Consider the following 21,406-nt stretch of genomic DNA (forward strand, 5'->3'; position numbering starts at 1 on the left):
CCAACCAGGTGCCGAGTTCTGTAGGCATCACAGCGGAGGGGAGTTTTAAAAGGGATTTAGAGTAAGGTGCTAAAGCATCTCTGAAGAAGGGAAGTTCAGATTAGTTTGTGACATCGGCATTATTCTCCTCAAAGAAGAAAGGGTGACAATTTAACCACCTCATCTTCTTCAGAGGAGCTGCGGAGGGTCAGAGGAAGCTGTAATGAAGCCTCTGATCTCTACAGGTGGTCACTCCAGGTTGTGATTAAAGAATAAGAGGGAAGCTCAGACCTCATTCTTCATGTTACGCCTCTGCTGTGCAAAAGAGGGAAAAAAGCTTTCTAGGGAAATCAAAATAGTCACTTTCATAAACACTGAAATCACTTAAAACAAGTGGCTCATTTTTATTCTGTGGGTCTGCTGCTTGAATACACAGGGTTTTGCATAAGTGCATACCGTCATGAATTTGAAAATGATGATTATTTGGAAGATACAATTGGGTGCATGAGCTGCCCTCTGTGGTATTTAGCAACAAGTATCAGTAAGTAATAATGAAGTAACACATACTGATTTTTACATCATATAATTAGTTTCTGTCTTTGCTAGGTGGATGACCTAATCCTGGCATCAGCACTACTATTTACTGTCATTTTAATTACAAAGAGTTAGCACTTGATATGCAAACCATTAATGCATAGAATAGAATTAATCATTACGCAATCATTTTTACAAAAATATATCACCAAAACCATTTATATCACTCAGCTTTTCCGTGAACATTATAAAAAGGATCCTGAAGCATCCAGAGAAGCAGCTGGAAACTAGAAAGCTCCAGTGACCTGCTACATTCCTCTCACTTTCTCTGAAGATGTGTCCAAGCCAATATCTTAGGAACATCTTTCTTTCTCTGTCAAAACAACAACAAAGCCCTCATCCCTTTTCTCCTTCCCCCAAGATGCTAGTGGGTGTCTGATGTTAAGAAAATCTATTTTCAAACTCTAACCTTAATGAAAAAACATTTTAACCCTGCTCTGTAAGACACTCAATTAGTTAAGTATATTCACTTCCTCACATAGCCATGGTCAAACACAGTCAGAGTTCTCTGCTCACTGTAAAAGCTCCAAATACACATGCCTGAGGGGAATTCTGTGATACCTGACCAGTCCCGGTTGGGACATATAGGTCAATAAAAATAATGCAGAGAGAGAGAACACATCTGGCATATTTTCTGTTCACGTTGGCTCATGACCCCATAAATCCTGAAAAAACATCTCACAAATATGAATAGCAAATTTTGTTGTGATGCTTAGAAATAATAAGGCACTTTTTTGAGGCTTGAAAGATTGCCAAGAACATGCTCTGTTCCACATTTCATATTTTATTACTTATTCTTTTTGAATGAAAAAGAGATCATGCATTAAATTACTTTTTTCTTCTTTCACATTAGAAACATTCTCTCTGGTCAAATGGAACAGTTGGCTGGGAGAAAATGGCTTAAATATTTATTCAACCGTTCTATTTCTGAAAAATAAAAATCTCTTCCCTCTTTTCCGACATCACCTTAGGATTTAGAATTCACTTAGGCATATGATGTTGCCTCTCACTTTCTGAATATATATTTTAGGAAGAGTTTTGTTATAAGATAAAGCCTTGAATTACATAACAAGATCTTCCTCCAATCACATTTCTCCGAGATAGCAAATTGCAGGATGTTTTTGCATACTGTTCTTACAGTTTATTGGTAATAAAGCTAACTCATGACTGACTCCTTTTGCATTTGCACCTCATGCTGCAAGTTTTGCCTTTCACTGTCTTCCCAAGAAAATGTCAGGATTAAGGGTAACTAAATAAATGATAAATCATTATCACGTATGATGTTGCAAAAGACTGACAGCAAGGACAGAGACATTTTGCCCCAAGAAGATTATTCAATAAGATCCAGCTCCTACGCAAGCTAGTTTGAAGTCATTGTTTCAGTTACAATGAAAGCACGTCCAGAAAAGACAGAAATATCAGTAGACACACATCCACAGAAGCGCGGGCAGTTTTTTGCACCATCCAGACAAATACCCAGCTGGAGCCAAGCCGGCCCTGGTCTGTAGCCTGTCAGTAAGACTTTTAGGTTGCTCGCAAACCTGTGCTAACCACAGCTTGTGGGTTGGAGCAGGCTGGAGCGTGGGGCAGACGGTTCCTGTCTCTATTCATTTGTGCTAATGCAGCATAGAAGACGCAGCTGGAGAGCTTCGTTTGTAATAATTTAAAGATGCGTTATTTTACAGCCAGTAGAAAAGTAATAAAATTTGGGCTAAAGAGAAATGTCTTAATACCCATAAAATCAGCTGACACACTGTGTTCTGTCGTTTGGACAGAGCTGAAGTGCTGGTCCTGATAAAATCAGCAATAAAACTCCATCAGTTAAACGGGTCAAGATTTCACAAGGTTTTTTGCTGCTATGTTCTTCGGGTGCTTGTTCTACGTTTGAAACGGCTCATAATCCTCCCTGTTGTCCCTTTCTATTCTTTCCAGAGCCACTGCAGACAGTCCCCAAATGCGGAAACGCGCCTGCTGCGTGAGTGCAGGCGAAGAGAGCCACAGCTAGGCTTTATCAGGACTACTTTCCTCTGAGACACGAGCAAACAGATTGAGGTAAAGCCATTTCATACCTTTTCATCCAGCTCTTTACATAAATCCAATTACCGTGTTACTTGTCAAGCCTTTTCATGAGCAGTGCTTGTGAAATGGCACCTCCTAAGCAACCTTCCTTGAAAGACCTGTCTAGGAAAGCAGGTCTCTGAAGTACAAAAGTAAAAATATTTGTGCTGTTGGATATAAAAAAAATGCACTTGTTTCACAAACTCCAGAGAAAAGCACTCCGATGAACACCATGGAAGGAAATACTTTGTCCTTGTGTATTAATAAACTAGAGACAAAAACCTTGCACTTCTTAAGCTTTTAGGTGAGTCTCCTGACAATACCTGAGCCAGTTAATTCTGGTGCTCACGAATTCATAGTAAAGTGCTAGTGGTAAGGTCTGAGTCCTCACTGATTATACCAATGAGGAAACTTTCTCTCCACCGTTGAACAGCACAGCCTGAATTAAAAATAGACCTATACAAGCCATCACAAGTGTGTTCATTCAAGCTAAAGAACAGTTTATGTCAAAAATGATGTTGTACTGCAAGGCAACACTGTGAACCACATTACAGACTCCGTGCTGGATGATACTGCATTACTAACCGTCCTTTCTGTAGCACAAACACTACAGATACTTAAGTTAAAATAGGGGAAAACAGAGATCTTGCTGTTGGCAGTTTTCCCTTGATACTAAAGCAATTCTCTTAAACCTTGAATTTATGACCTGCTTGGTTAGGAAAAGAGGCACATAGCACTGTACAATTGAAATCTAAGTTTCAGACATAGACAAATTGACCTAAGAAGATTTGAAAAAGATCCCTTCAAACTGGCCAATATTCAAAGAAAGAGGGCTTGTACAAAGCTAGCAATGCCCTGCTGTCCGTCCCTCTCAGGACTGCTGAACCGGATACGAGGGGAGCGGGAAACAACATTCATCACAGGCAGGCAGACACTTTCATGTTCCCACAATGTGGGGAGCACAGCACAGTTCAACGCCATTTCTCCCTTTTTCTGTCCTTTCTCCCTTTTTCCCTTTACCTACTTCATTCACACTCCAGGTTTAAGGAAAGCGTAACTAAGAATCAGAAGTTGTTTTTCCTGTCAGCAGGATTCTGCCTAAATCAATCACTATCATATCATTACGGTCTTTAGATCATGCGGGGATAGGCTGTGCGCATCCTTGCACATTACATCGACATTGCCCTCACAGGATATTTCCCTGCTTATATCCTATTTGTACAAATACATACACAGAGACACCCACATGTAAGCATTTGCTGTGTGTTTTCATAACAGAAAGAGGAAAAGCAGTACCTGCCACTCTTCCAGGGCACGGTGCTATAGAAACTTCATGCTTGATACAAGAAGGTTTGGTCTCAGACAGTATTCCATATTCCCCACTATTACTTGTGAGCATTCGTGAGTTCAAGACTACTTCAGGTCACCCAGAAGAAGGAACCAAAACGTGACCTGAATCCCATTCTCCTGCCTTTTAGTCTGGTCTCTTATCCACCAAACCACACTTAGCTAGGCCAATTATTAACCTCCCTAATACAAAAAATATATAACAACATCTTGAACCACGAGAGGACACATGGTTTTGCTAAAGCAAAGCAAAGAAACAAAGTGCTTCCCGAGTTCCAGCTGCTAGGTGGAGTTCCAAGGAATAAAAAAAGCCAAGAACGAGCTGTTCCAGAGGGGTGGCCAGAGGTCCTCTCCATAGCCACAGCAGCGTGCAGCCAGCGGGCAGCACCCAAACTTGAGCCTAACTACAGCAAGCTGTGACTTTCACCCTCTGCTAATAACGGAGGACAGCGTTTTCTTCCTGCTTCCCTTTTCCCTGTCACCATGCTCGCCTGCCCGCCCGCCTCCGACGCAGCCTCAGGTCTGCCTGCATGCTTCCTTAACCCTGGAGAGGTTATTTGCCTTTGTAACTCCCACTGATTTTACTATAGTAGCGTGGGTCATTTGAAACAGCAGTTCCCATAATAGTTCCCACCTCCAGGACCTGCCTCAAACTAAACTTGGGAGATTCTGAGTTTTTACTTTCAGATTAACTTCAGGAATCCTCTTTATTCCATGTCATCTTTTATGAAGCACAGCTGGCTCCTGCCACTATATAGTGAGCAGGAGCGGCTAATCACTTCTTTTTCGGTAAAGAAATATTCTAACAGCCAGCATCAGCTCTATTTAGATAGGCAATGGTGCAAGTGTTTACAAAAATATTTTGCACTTTTAAATAGTCTTAAAAAGTTAATATCGATATGTGTTAGTTCATGGCCAGGACGAAAGAATAAAACACTTTGTTTATTTATGAAGTTATATCTCTTCTGGCTTGGCAGAAAAGCATGCACCTCATTAAAATCTGTTGTCCAATGAAGGCAGTGAACTATTTCAAAATGATTAATTCCAACTCTCGACTAAAATGGACGCTAAGAAAGTCTTGGGTCCATATTTTTCTTTACCTTAACAGCTGTTATTTCTTGGTAAGTAAACTTCAGCGCAGAGAGTTTTGTTTTAATTATCTTTCAAACAGTAATAACATCTGTTAAAAAAAGTGATTTTATTTAGTTCTTAATATAAATGAAGCTGAACAGTATCGAACTCTGCTGACAGAACTTGTACACAGTTTTGTTTATTTAGGTCCTTGAATAAGTCTCTTTTTAAAAATTCTTCACCACTTGAAGGACTGATTTTAAAAAAGAACACCTATTTGTAGCAGCGATCTGAGGGTCACGTCTCTCAAATGAAAAAAAAAGGCACATACAAACTATAATTCTTGATAAACAACTTAGTGCTCTTTTTCAGAAGAAAATAACCAAAGGATATAACTTCTTTTTCTACCAGAATACATACGCAGTAACAGGGACAGTAGCTCTGTTGTACTAAAATTCTAATTTTCCATTTGTATCTTTTGTTTTAACAGTTACTATTATGATGCGTGTTACATCCATGCACAGTTCCTTATGCAGAGAAATAGCTGTGGCAGCTCCTTGACCCAATCAGATTACGGGCTAAATTCCTAACAATATGGAAATACGGCGCACCACCAGAATCAGTTTTGTTGCTATCCCAGTAGTTCAGCTCACAAGGAAGCACAGTGAATTATTTCAGCTTCTGTACAAATATCATTTCCACAGAAGCATTCATAGAACTGGGATGAACTTTGGCACTGCAACTCTGAAAGGTTTCAAGCCATTTACACTCTGCTGATCCCAGACTATTTTGGGGCCTGGAAGAGCCCCCCCGTACGATTCGGTAATGCTGGGGACTCGTCAGGATTGTAGCAGCCTCCCAGTGTGACTGTACAGACAGCAGCAGCGCTCAGTGGTACCTGTTTCAGTGTCTTTCAGTCCTCGATACATCTCTTCTACCACCTTCTCCAGCCCCAAAACGTCTCTTCCGTTCAGGCTTATAAAGATACGCTCCTGCAGAGACAGAGGTAAGACCTCTCTTAATGCTCACATTGAGAAAACCTCCCCTCAGCCGTAACTCAGGATTTTATTAGCTCTTCTTTAGGCTGCACTGCCTCTTTTAGCTTGGCTTAAAGGCATCTGAGCAGAGGCGAGATATCGCCCTTTAGTCTATTAATCTGGCTATGTTCAGCTTCAGCATAAATAGTCAGAAAAGGAGACTTTCTCCTTAGAGTATGGACCTCTGTGGTTTTGATGCATTTTGGTGTTACATGCTCAGACAAAAGTTTTGTTACTAAATTACCATTTCCTACTTGCCCTGTAAATGCAATATCATTATCCAATATCATTATCAATTTTGTTTCCTCCAAATTTAAGCACATTCCTCAAGCAACCTGTCTGCATTTGCAAAGGGGTGTTTTTTTTTTTTTTTTGGTCAGATTGGTAATAGCAGCCCTGTGCGTGCTTAGCTATAGACACTGCTGTGCTGACATGGAAAACACCAGGACTGCTCACAGCACAGTCAGGTAATCATGTACGACGGCCCTAATCATCCTTCTGTCTCCCTCACAAAACCGTAATTGTGTACAGGGGTGGGAAGCGGAGAAATACTTTCTATTGCTTCTCTGAGCTTATACAGTGGGTTAGCAGAGAGTCCATCTACCACTGGAGTTTTAACTGTGCAGTGTTTCTTTTCGTATCTCATACCACCAGCTTCCCATGCAACAGGACTTCTCTGCATTTTGCCACTTAATTGGGACAACCTTCTAAACAGATTTCCATCCCAATAACTTCCCCTCTTTGTAATTTGGAGCAAGGGATCAGAGGAAAGCTGTGTTCTTAGTCCCTCCAGCTGTTCAAGTGGCCACCACCAAATGGTCCTTCGGGACTACTTAGAGGAACGGACAAAGGCATAAAGAATGCGTGTCAATCCCAGCTCACGATGACGGGTGTAAAAACTTCTATTGCAAATGAGGTCTTTATACTGCATTTTAACAGATATTAAAAGGGTTACCAAAAACACTGGGTATGCTGTGCCAGATCAGAAGTGTGGGAAGAGGGCTTTGATGATCCCCAAGGAAAGCAGAGCTGCGCTCTTCATGTGGGAGAGGCGACTGTGGTGGTGGTGGTGAGATTTTTTTTTTTTTTCCTTTTTTAAACCAAAAGCGTAGGAAATGTTTTCAGTGAAAATGTACTCACACTGCTTTCACAGAGACTTTCTTCTTCCAGATCGTTTTCCCTTTTCAGTTGTTTGGGTTTTTTTGTAGTTCAAATTTGTGTGGTTTTGAAAATACGTGGTACCATGGATATGCAAGCTCTCCTTATTTTTAAGCCAAAATAATGCATTCAAAAATGAAAGAGTCGTGAATCCTAAAGAGTCTACGTTCAGTTTTACAGAATTGAATTTTCAAGTATCACACTGATCTCACATGGCTGGGAGTGAGAGATAACAGTCTTTGTGTCTAGTATTGATGCTGGTATAGTTTCTGGCATCCAGTCACCTCAGAAGTAGGCAAGTGAGCCTTACCACAACTCTCACCTTAAATAACTATAATAAATAACTATAGTTAAACTATATAACACCATATTAAACTATGTAATACTATAGTTAAAAATAACTATATAGTTTAAAATAACTATAATAATGCTGTTATTATAATACTAACACTACTGGCAATAGTATACTGCTAATATTATTATTATTATAAGATAGCTAACATTCTTCACAACTCCATTGTACAAATAGGGCAGCTGATACCCAGACCGGTCATAGTTCTGGTAACTGGGCAATGCTATAACCTCAAAAGCTGTTAGATCAACAAACTTTAGTAAGCCATCAACAGATGGAGCATTACGGGATGGCTAGAGACAGCTCTGTCTTTTGCCACAACTACACCTTACACAGATTCCTTATCTTACCTACTCCAGCTATCCACAGGCACATGTGAAATCAGAATTTGCCCCTGTAAGTCAAAACACTTGTGGTCTAGGAGACACAAGAAAGAGTTAAATGATGGGCAAGATATGTAGCCTTTGCACATCAGGAAACTCCAATGATTTCAAGAGGATTCCAAACGGATATTGCAATATACTTGGTAATCCAGCTTGCAGAAAGATATCTGGGAGTTGAACAAAAAGTAATTTAATTATGGCTGCAATTAAAACCATAATTAAAAGTTTAAAGAGGCTTTTCTCAAAATTATCAGTTTACACCCTCTGGTGTCATAAACTCTGCAATCAAATAAAATTAACTTGAATAGCGCTGAGTTTAAAATCCACTGATTTTAATTAAAAATGACACAATATATATATATTTTATATATATATATATATACATATATATATAAATTATTTTGTCCTTTACTGAAATCAATACATCACTTTTTCCTGTTCTCATCGATGACAATGTCGACACCTCTGCTATGCGTGAGTGTCTATGTGCTATATGTTTTAGGGTTTTTTTTTCCTTTAATGAGAACATTTGAAAACTGCTACAGTCCAGGCATTTTAGTTTTTGTCTGACTTTAAAATAGTGATGATGGGAAGGTAATGTACATTCATAGAGAAAGCAGAGTCTACGCTTCTAGGATCAATGTTTTAATGGCATGTTATTTTCATGTTACTGCAACACAAGCTAAAAACTGAGAGGGAGGGGAAAATGCCAAAAAAACCCTTCTTTAGCCTGAAATCTTCCAAATCTTATCAGAATATCTTCCTCCTTTTATCTCCTGCCAGAGTTCTCATATTTCACATTCATACAATTTGGCAACATTTTGTGTAACCTTGGACTGCAGAACTCCTTTTAAGCTAAGACCCTGCTGCAGTTGCTAATACAATGCAGGGAATTTATCGTAACGTTACACTGAATGGGTACTAAATTAGATGTGCAGATGGCCGCTCATTTATTTACAGCTTAATCAAACCTAGACAGATTCCAAATCAGCCTGAACAAAGCATGATTTTGGCCTGATTCTATCAGAAACAGACAGTTCAATATTAGCCAGTTACTCAGCTGACATTGCTGTGACCTCCAGCTCAGTTAGGGAGCAAAGCTTTGCATACAGAATATAGAAGACTTCAAGGAGACACGGTGGCTGGGTGGGACTGGGAAACAGCATATACAGCTCCATAATATCCTTTCCATTGAACTGCCAGTAGATCTGCAAATCTTTCTGACAAGAGTTTTCTTCTGTAAATTAAATTGCTCCTTTGGCCTGCCATTGGCTTCATTTCTTCCTCTGTGTTCAGCTTCTTTATCAAGATTTGTTCAGTTTCACTGTTAATGAACAAGAAGTTACTGATGAGTAAGGAGAAAGCAGGGTATGTAGGAATGATGGTGGCACAGGAACTCTAAGCCACAAATTAAAGAAATTATCTGTTCCTTAACTGCAGTTTTTAATATTCTAAATGAATGATCCAACATTTAGATAACGAATCGTACCCTCTCTTCTCCACCCCAAAATTCCCCCAATTCCCCGAATGACCTTGAATCTTTGTATTCATTCTTTTAAAACCAAAATAGAGCAGCTTTGGTAGACTGACAAGCCTTTCTGGCTGGAGATGATATAGTGAAATCCATAAATTAGGTGCTATATATGTGACTGTAGATTAAAAATATGAAACTTTTGCTGGGAACAAGCTTTAAACATAGAACGAGTGCCCTTTCCAGAACGGAACTCACATTGACTGTCTCAGGGTTAGCATGCTTGCTGGCAAAAATCCGTCCTTTCTGCTGATTGCATTGCTACAATGCTGACACCCTCTTAAGACTTAGAGCAGAGGAACGTATGCACACACGCACACGTGCACGCACAGACATAGAGAACAAGTCATGACGTCAGATTTAATTTCCAGGAAATTGCATTCACAAAGAATCTCAGCCCAGATGGCAGGTGAGCTTAGTCTCTCATATCAAAAAATAACTGTGCTTAAGGCAAATGTCTTTTCTTCACATTTTTTTTGACGGCTGCCCTGACAAATCGTCACACTTTTCATCACACTCAGCACAAAATGAGAGGAAAAACATACAGGAAAAACAGCAATAGCAACAGCCCCCTAAAAAGAACCAGGAACTGTCCTCCTCTCTACACAAAACCAGCAGATTCTTTTCAGCTTTCAAAGTACTTTGGACATATAAAGTAACTGAAGCTACAGGAAGCTTTTTTCCTCAAGCAACTTATAAAATTGCTTTGTGTGCTATGGCCAGTGTAGCTCATACTGTTTGGGAGATAGCTACACATTTTACTGGAGAGGAGCTTGCTGGGTTTTCCCTTCCTCCACAGCACTGCGATCAAGTAACGGTAACCTAAAGGGACCTTGTCAGCTTTTTCTCAGTGAAGCCTTCCTTATCACTCAAACCCCATAGATTGTGGTTCTTGTTTGTTTTTACATTCGTGGATGGTTATCATATCGCTACAACAGTTATTGAACTGAACATAGCTGAAGCAAGTTTAAACAGGAAAAAAAAAAACAAGGGAATAGCAGTATCCGAGTGTCTTTTCATTCCATTTATCTGCTTCTACACTATTAATCCTTGCACGAGACAGTAATAGAAGAGACCATTTCACGGAGATAGCCTACTAATAACAAGGCATGCTTCCAACAGCATGGGGCAAATCAGCACAGCAGAAACCTCTGTGCTCTCTTTTATTGCTCTGCCCTGGGACTAATGACTCCAGAATATTGCTTTGCCAGGCAAAAAGGCCTTCCTGGCCCATTATTGCGATGGGTTCCTCCTATTGTTCCTCCTTTTTGAACCTGCTCTCCCATTTCCTCATTCAGTTTAGTCAAAAGATGAAATGTGGCATTTCAGGGGGCAAGACAGCCTGATTTCTAGACCTTTCGGCACGTTTCACGATTCCTCGGTACGCTATGGAAACCTTTGTGTAAAAAACACTGTGTGTGCTTTTACCAGGGGCTGCTAAGACTCTGATAATGGAGCTAATCACGCTGGCCGGGTCTGCGCTGTGACACAGAGGTGATGATGGCACTAATAGCTTATTGACTAGCTCTGGCTGAGTAGCCTGCGAAGCATCATTTAATCACCAAAGAATAGCAATTCAGGCTACCCAGAACAAAGGTCAACAGCTGATTCACAGCCGAAAGGATTTCTTCCTCACAAAAGAGCATGAACTGTAGCAAAGTACGGGGATTACTGCACCGTGGTGCTTTACAAACCAGAGCTGCACACTTCATATGATAAGGCTTATCAGAGATATTAACTTAACGATAAACTTGTCCATAAGGATTGACACAAAGCCTCCAGCACAATGCCTTAGGCACAAGAGTCTTAAGAGAAATGCCTTCCGACCACAATTTTAACTGCTTGTCTCAACACCTTAGGAAGTGAGAAAGTATCCACCGAAAAGTAGGCTATGTAGTGAACTGGAAAACTGTACGCTCATTTTGCCCTTTACGGGTACCACTGCTGACACCGGGACTAGCTCAACGTCAGCAACATGCCTTAGCAGCATGTCAGGCACCTAGGCCTACTCAGCATGCCTGGAGTCTTCAGTCAAAACCACAGTGCTCACTCCCAAAACACCGTTCTTCTACCTGGTGTCTAAATTCATTCATCCATCCCCACTCTCTTCCTAGATTAGTGCTTTCAAAACGGAACTGCTCACTTCATTTGCTTGGCCAGATTAGGCAAATATTACGGATGACTAATCCAATGAGCAGATTTTCTTTCAAAGATTCAGATTAAAATGCAAAAAACCCAGCTGAGGTTTATTCCTCCGTATTTTAGAATGGTACTTGTCACCTACCTTGTAGGTAACAACTCAGAATGCTTCTCTCTTTCGTTTGTGCACTCCTGAACAACCACCACTAGAAACAGTTCTAACTCTGGCCAGCCACCATGTTAAAAAATACAACAAACTCCCCTTTTCCTTCAGATGAATTATTGTAGAATGAATTAAACCTGCTTACAATAGGGTTTTTTTTTTAACCCTACTTTTCAGATCACTGACGAGGCTGAAGACCACTACTTTAGAACATCGATAGCTTTATATCACAGTTTGTTCACAGGCAGAGATTTTTTGTTGTGGTTGTACAGTGACTAACCCAGTACGGTTCCGGTTTCATCTTCCAGAAAGTACCACAATGCAAAAAGCGATAACTCGGATAACTAAATAAGTCAGCATCACTGACTAAATGAGTCACCTTCCAAGTCTGAAGAAAAGAATTAGAGCGAGATACTTGCTTGATAGAAACTGGTGTGGCTCCAACGTCAGTCAAACTTTGCTGATATACTGTGTTCAGAGAAACTTAAATGACTAAATTCTACACATTTTAGAATTTGAATAAACTTACCAGAGGAAAGTACTAATCTGAATTAAATTCATTTTTTCCATATATTTTTGAGTAGAGGATGACTTTGGAAAAATAAGTCCCCCAGAGCAAAAAAAGACCCCAAACAAAACAAAAGAGAACAACTGGAAATTGGCGTTTTGTAATGGAGTAGCTGACACAACGGCAACTAATGATGGCGAGTGGTGGCATTACAATAATTGACAGCTTGCAGCGACCAAAGCCATTTACCTGAATTATTTATGGGTAAAAACTGACAGGAATTTCATAAGAGCAAATAAGGCAAGTCTAGGGGGTGTCGTTTACATGATGCAATCACATCTGACTGACGGGGGGACTCAGCTGCAGCTGATGCCTTACAAGCCCCTGGGAAGGGTTTATTTCATGCCAGTCACACATCCTTTGTTGTACTTCATCACGGCTTAATTATTCGTTCATCATCTGGGTATCACTTATCGCCAAGAGCGTCCTGACATAAATAGGAACTATTCAGGGCATGCTGTTTGTTTTAAAATAATTCAGCCGTGTGGGTGAGCATGTGGTGCCACATTAGAATGGGAAATTATCCTCTCTTCCTTTTGCACAAAAGGCTTTTCTTGTCTTGCACCATCATTTCTCACCCAAGGGAAACTCCCAGAGACTGGGGTTCCTTTTTTATTGTTCCTAAGCACACTCCCTAGCACAAAAAGCAAGCAGCCTAGCCGACCAGTTATTTTATGTCAAGCGCTTCAGGCTCACTGGGAAAGTCAGAAGAGAGATTAAGGTAATAAGCATGTAAAATACATCTTAAAGAACCCTTATTTGCAACTCTTTCCTGTCCATTGCCCATTCTGGGGTCCTGGAAATAGAGGAAGGTGGTTTTGCGTCAGAACTCGGTGGACATTTGTCCAAGTCGCCAAGCCACCCTTGGCTCTCAGCAAGGAGCCCACGAGGGGTGCAGTGCAAGCTGTTTTCCTCAAATCCAATGACGTTCTCCTAACCAGGCTCAAGATGCCCTGGCAAACCAGCAACTCGACCACACGAGGGTTACAAAGGGCTGGCTCTTGCCCCGAGGCTTTTACAGCACTAATGCTTTTTCAGGTTGCCCCGTTGTTGAATCTGCCAAGAAAAGCTTCCTTGAAAATTCAATTTTTGAGGGAAAAAACCCAAGAACTTCTTGAGTTAAATTACTGAGGTGGGTTTGTACCACTCCATTTTTTCTTTTCCTCACACTTTTTGGAGGAACAGACCAAGTGATCACCATAATGAGTTATAAGTAACATGGTTCAAGTTGTTCCCAGACAATAGCTTTTGTCTTACTGAAGCCACTCTACCCAGCCACACGTATTACGCCGCTTAACGCTGGTTTTAGCGTTTCGCTCAGGGAAAACGCAGACAGCTTTGCATTGCTGCCAGAGCAAAGGGTTCCGTGCCCTGAGAACTGATACCGCCCTGACGCACACTGGGAAACTCCCAGCTGTGTTCCAGAAAACCTGATGGCACAGAGAAATATGAAGAAAGAGTTTTGGCCAATCCAGATAAACTGTATTGAGGGACTGCAAAACTGCACGGAGGGACTGCAAAAACATAGGAACATGTATTATTTCTAGAAGGACATCTGTTCAAGGTCATGGGTTTATGGCTGCACTGAAACAGGGCTAATTATCCCAGTTACTAAGCAGGCTCTCACTTAGTGATGCACAGACACAAATCATACTGACAGCAAGCTGCATCTGCAGCTGCGTACAAATGGGTTAATACTGTAACTCCCAGAGAGCGCAAAAGAGCTCTATTCTGCTCCCACCAAGGTCAGCAGGAATTACAGAGAAGCAGATTTAAACCACCAACAATAAAACAATGGAAGTTGAGTTTACAGTCTGTAAAGTCTGTTTAAAGTCTGGGCTCTCCTGAAACAGCCAGTAAGTACTGTTAGTCTTTAGCAGCTCTCATGAGACTGCTTAGACAGGTACCTAAATATTGGTACCTAAACATAGGCATTTACATAAGAAAGCATTGGCTTTCTTGTTCACATAACTTGACTTTACATTCTTTTTATCCCCTTTACTATACAGAACTATAGTTATACACACTCGTAAGTGGTGGATGGGCTTTGTCTTTTCTACCTTTTCATTAAGGTATTTGCTCTTTAAATACTTACTCCACCTTGAAGTCATACATTGTTAGTTTTGTGGGGATATGTTTTAGGTGTCTGAGGGCAAAGCACTGTTGATAGGGGTAGAGTGAACAGTATTTGAGGAAAGTAATGATTGCACGCAGTGGTTAATCAACTAAATTTTATTTTTCAAGAGATGAATGAATATTGTATATGTATAGACATTTCTAACTGTTCCTTTCTGTGTTCTCTATTTATTTGTCCAGTTCTTCAGAACTGCATAGATTGTGAGACCAGATGGATCATTCAGACTGACAGCTTGCTTGATTATGTACTGAACTTTTCAGCACTAACTGCAGACTGAATTTCAACAGCAGCAGCTGAACAAGAGTATTATTATTTTCAGAAAAGCAACCAACCTGGATTAAACATTTTCCAGGCAGGAGAAATCCATCATGACCCTTGTTAAGTTGTTTTCATGATTAGATACAGTTAAACACCAATAACTTAACATTCTACTGCAGATTTTTGCAGCAACGCTTGCAGACTTAAATCTTTACCCGCCAGCTACATGGTCCTTCTGTTACCGCATACCACACAGGTGTCTGACAAGACCCTGAACCTGCGCTGTCTCTTCAAACCTGGCAATAACGTGTCCTGCTACGAGCGTGGAGGATGAGGATGTAGCTGAGCTGAAACTCTTGAGGACAGGTTTTTGTTGGCTTCCTGACAATACACTGAGGTCATGAGGGTGCTGAACCAAGCAGACTCTCAGTCTAATCCAGAGACCCTTACCTAGCGTGAGGATACAGTACAATAAGGGAAAGTGGGGCCATGCCTGGAGCCTACTCTAGTTGGCAACTACTCATCATCAGTCCTTGACACTAAACTTGCACATGGAGGTGTTGATGACACCAGAAACCAATACAGTTGCAAACGCAACCATTTCTCTTGTCTTGTTTATCTAAAAACATGCAAGTCCTTCTAGATACATTTCACTAAAGCTCATGTTCCACAGTTCATCCACCACTATGCACCCCTCCGTTGCTGCTTTTTAGCAGTAGGTTTTCACTTTCTTCAGTCTTTCCCATCCCATTTTTGTGGCATACAAGCTGCATCTTGTTTCTCTTTTCATGGACTATCAAAATGCTTGAGAGCACGTTCAGATTCCATTGATTTTTTTTTTTTGGAAGGAAAGCATGCACAAAAGATTGTTACACTGCAAAATATGTCCACATAGAAAGGATTGGAAATTCAAAACGATTTTTTATGCCAACAACATCTGCTGCTCAGTTCGTTGTTTAGTTTTCCCATCAGGGGCTATAGGAGATGTTGCCTATGCCACCACACCATCACCAGGATGACTCCTGTGCTCCTAAACTAGGACTCTCCCATTAATTGCAATTAGCATTGAAAAGTCTATTCACCAAATCTTTTGCCAGAAAAGCTGGAAGTGTTCCAGTTACTATTAGGTATTTGATGATGACGAGCTCGACTTCTGGAACACAGAGGGATAATCTGCCACCAAACCTAAGTTTAGAAGAATATGCATGGAAACAAATATTTGAATTTGCTGAATCATTTAATTCAAAGAAGACTTCTATCCTTTAGCATCTAACTTTTGTCTGGATAAAACTAAACAATAGATACAATAACTAACTCATCCATCGCATTAGTGTGGTCTCATAAAAGCAGAGTCTTGCACAGTACCTAGGACCACATTACCTACACATAATAGGGTGATTTAGAGCGAGGTAACAGTTTGAGTCTCACTAAATTGATGTAGAAAACAAAAGCCATGCAGGAATTTTCTTCAGATAATAATTGGTGGCCAGAAGAGAAAAGACAAAATAATCAAAAACAAAATGTGTATTACTTCATGCATATGCCGTTACTCAAGTTCTTCTAATCCGGGCAGTGATTATACCTACCTTAGTTCAAGTGTGTGCTCCAGCTGAGGACTCTGCTTTGGTTGCGAAGCAGCATTGTAACAGTTCAGAAAACCTGCTGAAGTTGAAAAAATACATTCATTGATATTTCCATTCTAACTGTTATCCATAGCAGCATATATCCAAAAGAAGCATGCAGTAAAATACATGAGTCACTGACCTTCACTGGACATTTTTCAATTACATCATTGCAGTGTTTAGACCAAGACTGGTAAGACAATTAATATTTGGGAAATAGGTATTTAACATGTAGTAGGCAGGACATACAAACAGCATCAAAATACAGACTCTCTTCCTACCAGTCATTTAATCTGGTAACTGGTAAAAGAAAAACCCTAAAGATTGTTGTTCTTCTTACCAAATGCAAGGTAAGAAAAAGTGAGGGGGGAAGGGGAGGGGAGGGGAGGGGAGGGGAGGGGAGGGGAGGGGAGGGGAGGGGAGGGGGAAACCACTTCCTTTTCCCCAAGCATCTATGGAGCTTTCCTTCACCTACATCCCTATCTTTCCATTCTCTCCCTTTTATTCAGGGTGGTAAACCCTTAGTTTAATGAGCTCCAGATGTTGCCCCTTACATCATCCTAATCTATTTCTCAAGCCCTAATTGAACTAGATTAAGAACTCTGACATAGCGTGGTGACTTTGGAGCAAGTATCCAGAGGCCTTCCAGATCTACAGAAAGGCAAAGTATCTACTCACGGTCACGTTTACTGTTTTTCCTTTCACTTTTCAACACCAAGGCACAAAAGTACAAATTATATCACATTGAAGACTATCGGGGCTAGAAGAACTGTGCCTTTTTGCTTCAACAAGAAGATATATTATCTCTGAGTTCACTGAATGATGTGCTCGTCTTGAGGGAAGAATAAACAAAAACTGTACAGTTCAAAAAGGCAATTCAACATACACCTTTCTCATAGTACCACCTAGAAAATAGTAATGACACTCAAAAGGACTATATTTTATAGTAAAAATTATCTTGTAGTTGGCATGGCTCAAATTCATTACAAGGCTTTCATTTCGAAATGCTGGGTGATAAAATCATTTTTCAGTGGCAGTTAGCTGATAAAAGACAAACTTCAGATGTGGATTTATGCAGCCAGTGAAAAGAAGAACAATGATATGAGTGAAGGAAACACTGTGGAAGCTTACGGCACTGAAGAGTTATAGCAGTGGGAGGATACAGATCAGAGTTACCATTGTGATATTCATCACTGTGGGAGAAACTGATGATTCAGCCAGCAAGCCAAATTCTTTGAATCCCAGTCATATAAGCATTCGCTAGGGGGAAAATAATAAAATGTGAGTTAGTCAATTATTGCTCTGGCTTACGCTTCTGGAACGCAGCTTGTCAACAGTGAAGCAACTGTGAGACTGACATACAATACGCTTAAGAACAGCACTAAGAAAATACAAATTTTATTTTGTCAGAAATTCTGATACTTTGGTTTTATTTCTCAACACAAAATCAAATGGAAGGTTGAAATAGTATGTTTTCCCACTGACTGGAATGTGGAAACATAATATATTTGATTACAGTGAAATATATTTTTATTAAAGTTAAGCAGCAATATTTTATAATCAAAACTGTAATACCCATTGTGTAAACACACCAGAAATATTGGGTTGAATCAGTTCTGCAATTATATGCATTTTCCTGTAACAGCATAAAGTCTCCTGGGGCCACTAAGAGATGCACAGATTTCTCTCTCTGCAGTGACTTCTTGGCCAGAGTAGGTTCCTTTCGCAACGCTCTAAAGCAGGCACGCTGGTCGTTAGAGGGAAGACCCCACTTCATCACAAGAAACGTAATTCAGACAAGCAACACAGCCTGTAGCAGGAAAAAAAGGGTCAACTGCCTTTGAGCCACATAAGTAACTATAGACTATATTGAATTCACTTGGTGTTTCTGAGGCTAGTCAACAGAGTTTTTCAGGTTAGGCTTCTGGTGAAGTATTGTTATGAAGCACTTCATTTAGACGTCCTTCAACATTAAACATATCTGGGGGGAAGAAGGGAGAAAAAAGCAAAGTTTGCCTGCAGAAAGCTCTAGTCTACAGAACATTTTCCATCTAGTAGCTACCTCCATGGGAGATTTCTCCTAGGTGTGACAAAAAGGAGAGGTTTAGTAATGAATTTACAATGCAGGCAGAGTGGCAGAAGTACTCAGCCCTGGGCACTGTGGGGAGGGGAGGGGATTTGGTCCCTGCGCCTCTGAGCACCAGCGTTCAGGCCACTTCTCTGCCACGAGCTGAGCGTGTGCGAAGGCACTGAACGACAATTCTCTGACTTGCCTTTGAGGAAATCTGGACATTGCCATGCAGTGGCTCATTTTCTTAAACAATATGCGCTGGCAGAAGATGGTCTGAAGAACGAGGATCGAATTTTCATTTTATGGTTGGGTTTCTTGTTAGTCTTTCATTTGTTTAACAACTCCAGGAATAAAACACGCATGGAAGATAAACTCTGTTTCTGTGCTTTCCAGGTAAGAATGAAAAAGAACATCTCCTGAAACACTGTATTGATGTCTCTATTGAAGTTGGCACGGAAACCATTAGTTTATCAGCACTTTTTCTTTTAGAGGACTTTAGTCCCATCCTTGGCTTTGTGGGTTAACTAGTAAATGTGTATACAATTCAGCTCTCAGCACAGTAGTACCTGCTCTTTTCTTTCCTCTCACCTATGTAAATTCATTTTTCAGATGCACAATTCAATCAAAAGAGATTTCCAGGCAAATGCCTAACAAAATAAACTCCTGTACTAGATCAATTAGAGTAGAACAGATTGGCTAAAAGCATCTATTTCACTGAGTTATTTGCCTCTGGATGTCCTCCCTTTTCAGACGATTGGTGATGCAGAATTATAGTGCTTGTAGCTTGACCAGATAGCCAGGCCCAAAAAATCACAATGAACTTTCATAATTTGCAGAGAGATTTTTTTTTGTTTGTTTGTTTTTGTTAGCACTGGAGTTGAAATTTTCCTTTTGTATTAGAAGAAGCTGATAAAGTAAATTGTAACACCGGTGCTGCTTAGATAATCTAGTGATTCTGGATCACTGCAAACCTCAAAACTCCAAGGAAGGAATTATATTTCTTCTTTTCACTGCGTGTGTTCTTCATAGTTCAAGAGATCTGATCAAATTAAACTTCAAAAGAGAGGGATAATAGTCCTGCTTGCTTATCTCAACAAATTTGTTTATAGTTAAGTTTTTTCATTGTGAAGTTGAACTCAGTGAGTGAAATTAATGAAGCCTCATAGAAGGAGAAGACTCCAGGTTAAGTTTACAGAACTGGTTGTTACAGGGGAAAAAACTTGCTTTTAAAATGAAGCTACTTAATATGGACATGGATTATAAAATCTGGGCACCTTATAGTGCTTTTAGGCATCTGGAACGCATTTCTTGACCTTTTCATGTTCAGGATAGCCAGGTCACTTACACTGCTCCAGAATATAGAGTTCTGTGGTAGACTCAGTAATGTAGCGTTAAGGGGGCAGAGCTAGCTTGCTGACCAAAACTAAACGTGGGTTTTAAAATTCTGCATAAATGTATGGCTGCAGGTTACTGACACCGAACAAATGAACCTCGATAGTTTGGTGTGGACAAAAGAAAGCTGGAATCACTCCAGATTAAAGTAATCAGGTTTGGAGGAGGACAACGTTGTTCAAGAGATCTCTGACAGTAAAAACGTTGGCAGAGAAAATATAAGTTGTATTTTATGTAACTGGGTCACCCAGTAAAGTGTAGGAATAGAGATTAATTTAATATCCACATGGCCGCCTTTGGAGTAATTTCATTTGCCTACGAAGGCTACTGAAACGCTCAGCTCCACAGGGCAGTCTCACAAACCTGTATTCTTCCAAGACGCATAAGCTCATCAGAGATGTTACAGAGCTATGAAGTAGATCCACTGTGTTAAGACGTATGATGCCAGTCCAATCACTGTGGAATAATCATATATAATCATGGTTTTTACAGATAGATATAGACTCAAATGACTTAAAAATTCTGGGAGGGACATAAAGATTTAGAAAATGTAAAGTTGTTTCTATTTTGCAGGGTTTGATTTGTATTAATATTCTACAATATTTTTCATAATTTTTTTATTGTTATAGATAATTTCATTAACTGAAAACCAAGCTTTGCTTTAGGAATACTCAGATTATTTGTTTTTCATCAGTTTAAGTTAAAAAAAGTCCTAGAAAGATTAATGGAAAACAAATACATTTTTATCAAATAATTTGTAGAACCATTTTTGGGTTTGTTTGAGATCAATTTACATTTTAAAAAATGGTGATAATTCTGGGGAGGGAAAACTCTAAACAAAGGCTGTTTCATGCTATAATCTAATGACCTTCTATTTCAGCTAGTATGTCCTCCAATTATTTGCCCAAATTCATTAAGCCCATAGCTCAAGAAGGAAGTTGCAGTATTTCTTTTGTAAGACATGAAATTTAATAGTATTTATCATCAGAAACACTTCGTGATGTTCTCTACATTTCCTTTTGCCAACCAATCTAAACAATTCTTACTTTTACTTATGTATACACTGTAACAGGCTTGTAAACCATCAGCACACCTTCTCCTGTATTTTTAATGAATAATTACAGACTTAGATCTCTCCTCGTTTCTCCGTCTGTCAATGTTTTTTGTTACTGACTTTCTCACTACACTGCCATCAAGTATTTTTTGGTATTTTTGTAGATAGAACATAGTCTTATGTATGAGGTGTCATTAGTTTTTAAGACGGAGAGGAAATACTGCCTCCTTGATCCGTGATATGATAGGACATCTGTTTAAGTTGGCGCAAATTCATAATGTAATGAATTCAGGTGAGAGAGACAGGCAGTATATTTCAGATGTTTCTCTCCCATTAAATATCTGTCTCAGATGACTACCCATGACCTGCATTTTCTACTTAAGTCTTTCTTGAAAACATTTTGTTCATATTTTTATCTTTTAAGGAATGCTTGAATTACTTGTGTATTATTATGAGTGTTTACACTATGTTCTCAAAGTTGCCCAGAAATTT

At 39.9% G+C, this 21,406-nt stretch overlaps 1 long non-coding RNA gene across 1 annotated transcript; it reads right to left on the reverse strand.

Moving 5' to 3' along the window:
• Nucleotides 1-9,262: 9,262 nt before the first annotated feature.
• LOC138064132 (uncharacterized) lies at nt 9,263-17,885 on the reverse strand. The gene is made up of 3 exons (XR_011137408.1): nt 17,574-17,885; nt 16,362-16,437; nt 9,263-9,303 (listed from the first exon to the last, which is right to left on the reverse strand). It is a non-coding gene; the product is annotated as an uncharacterized lncRNA (long non-coding RNA).
• Between the last annotated feature and the right edge of the window lie 3,521 nt (nt 17,886-21,406).

The sequence above is a fragment of the Struthio camelus genome, chromosome W (assembly GCF_040807025.1).
Source record: "Struthio camelus isolate bStrCam1 chromosome W, bStrCam1.hap1, whole genome shotgun sequence".
In the NCBI taxonomy this organism is placed as follows: domain Eukaryota; kingdom Metazoa; phylum Chordata; class Aves; order Struthioniformes; family Struthionidae; genus Struthio; species Struthio camelus.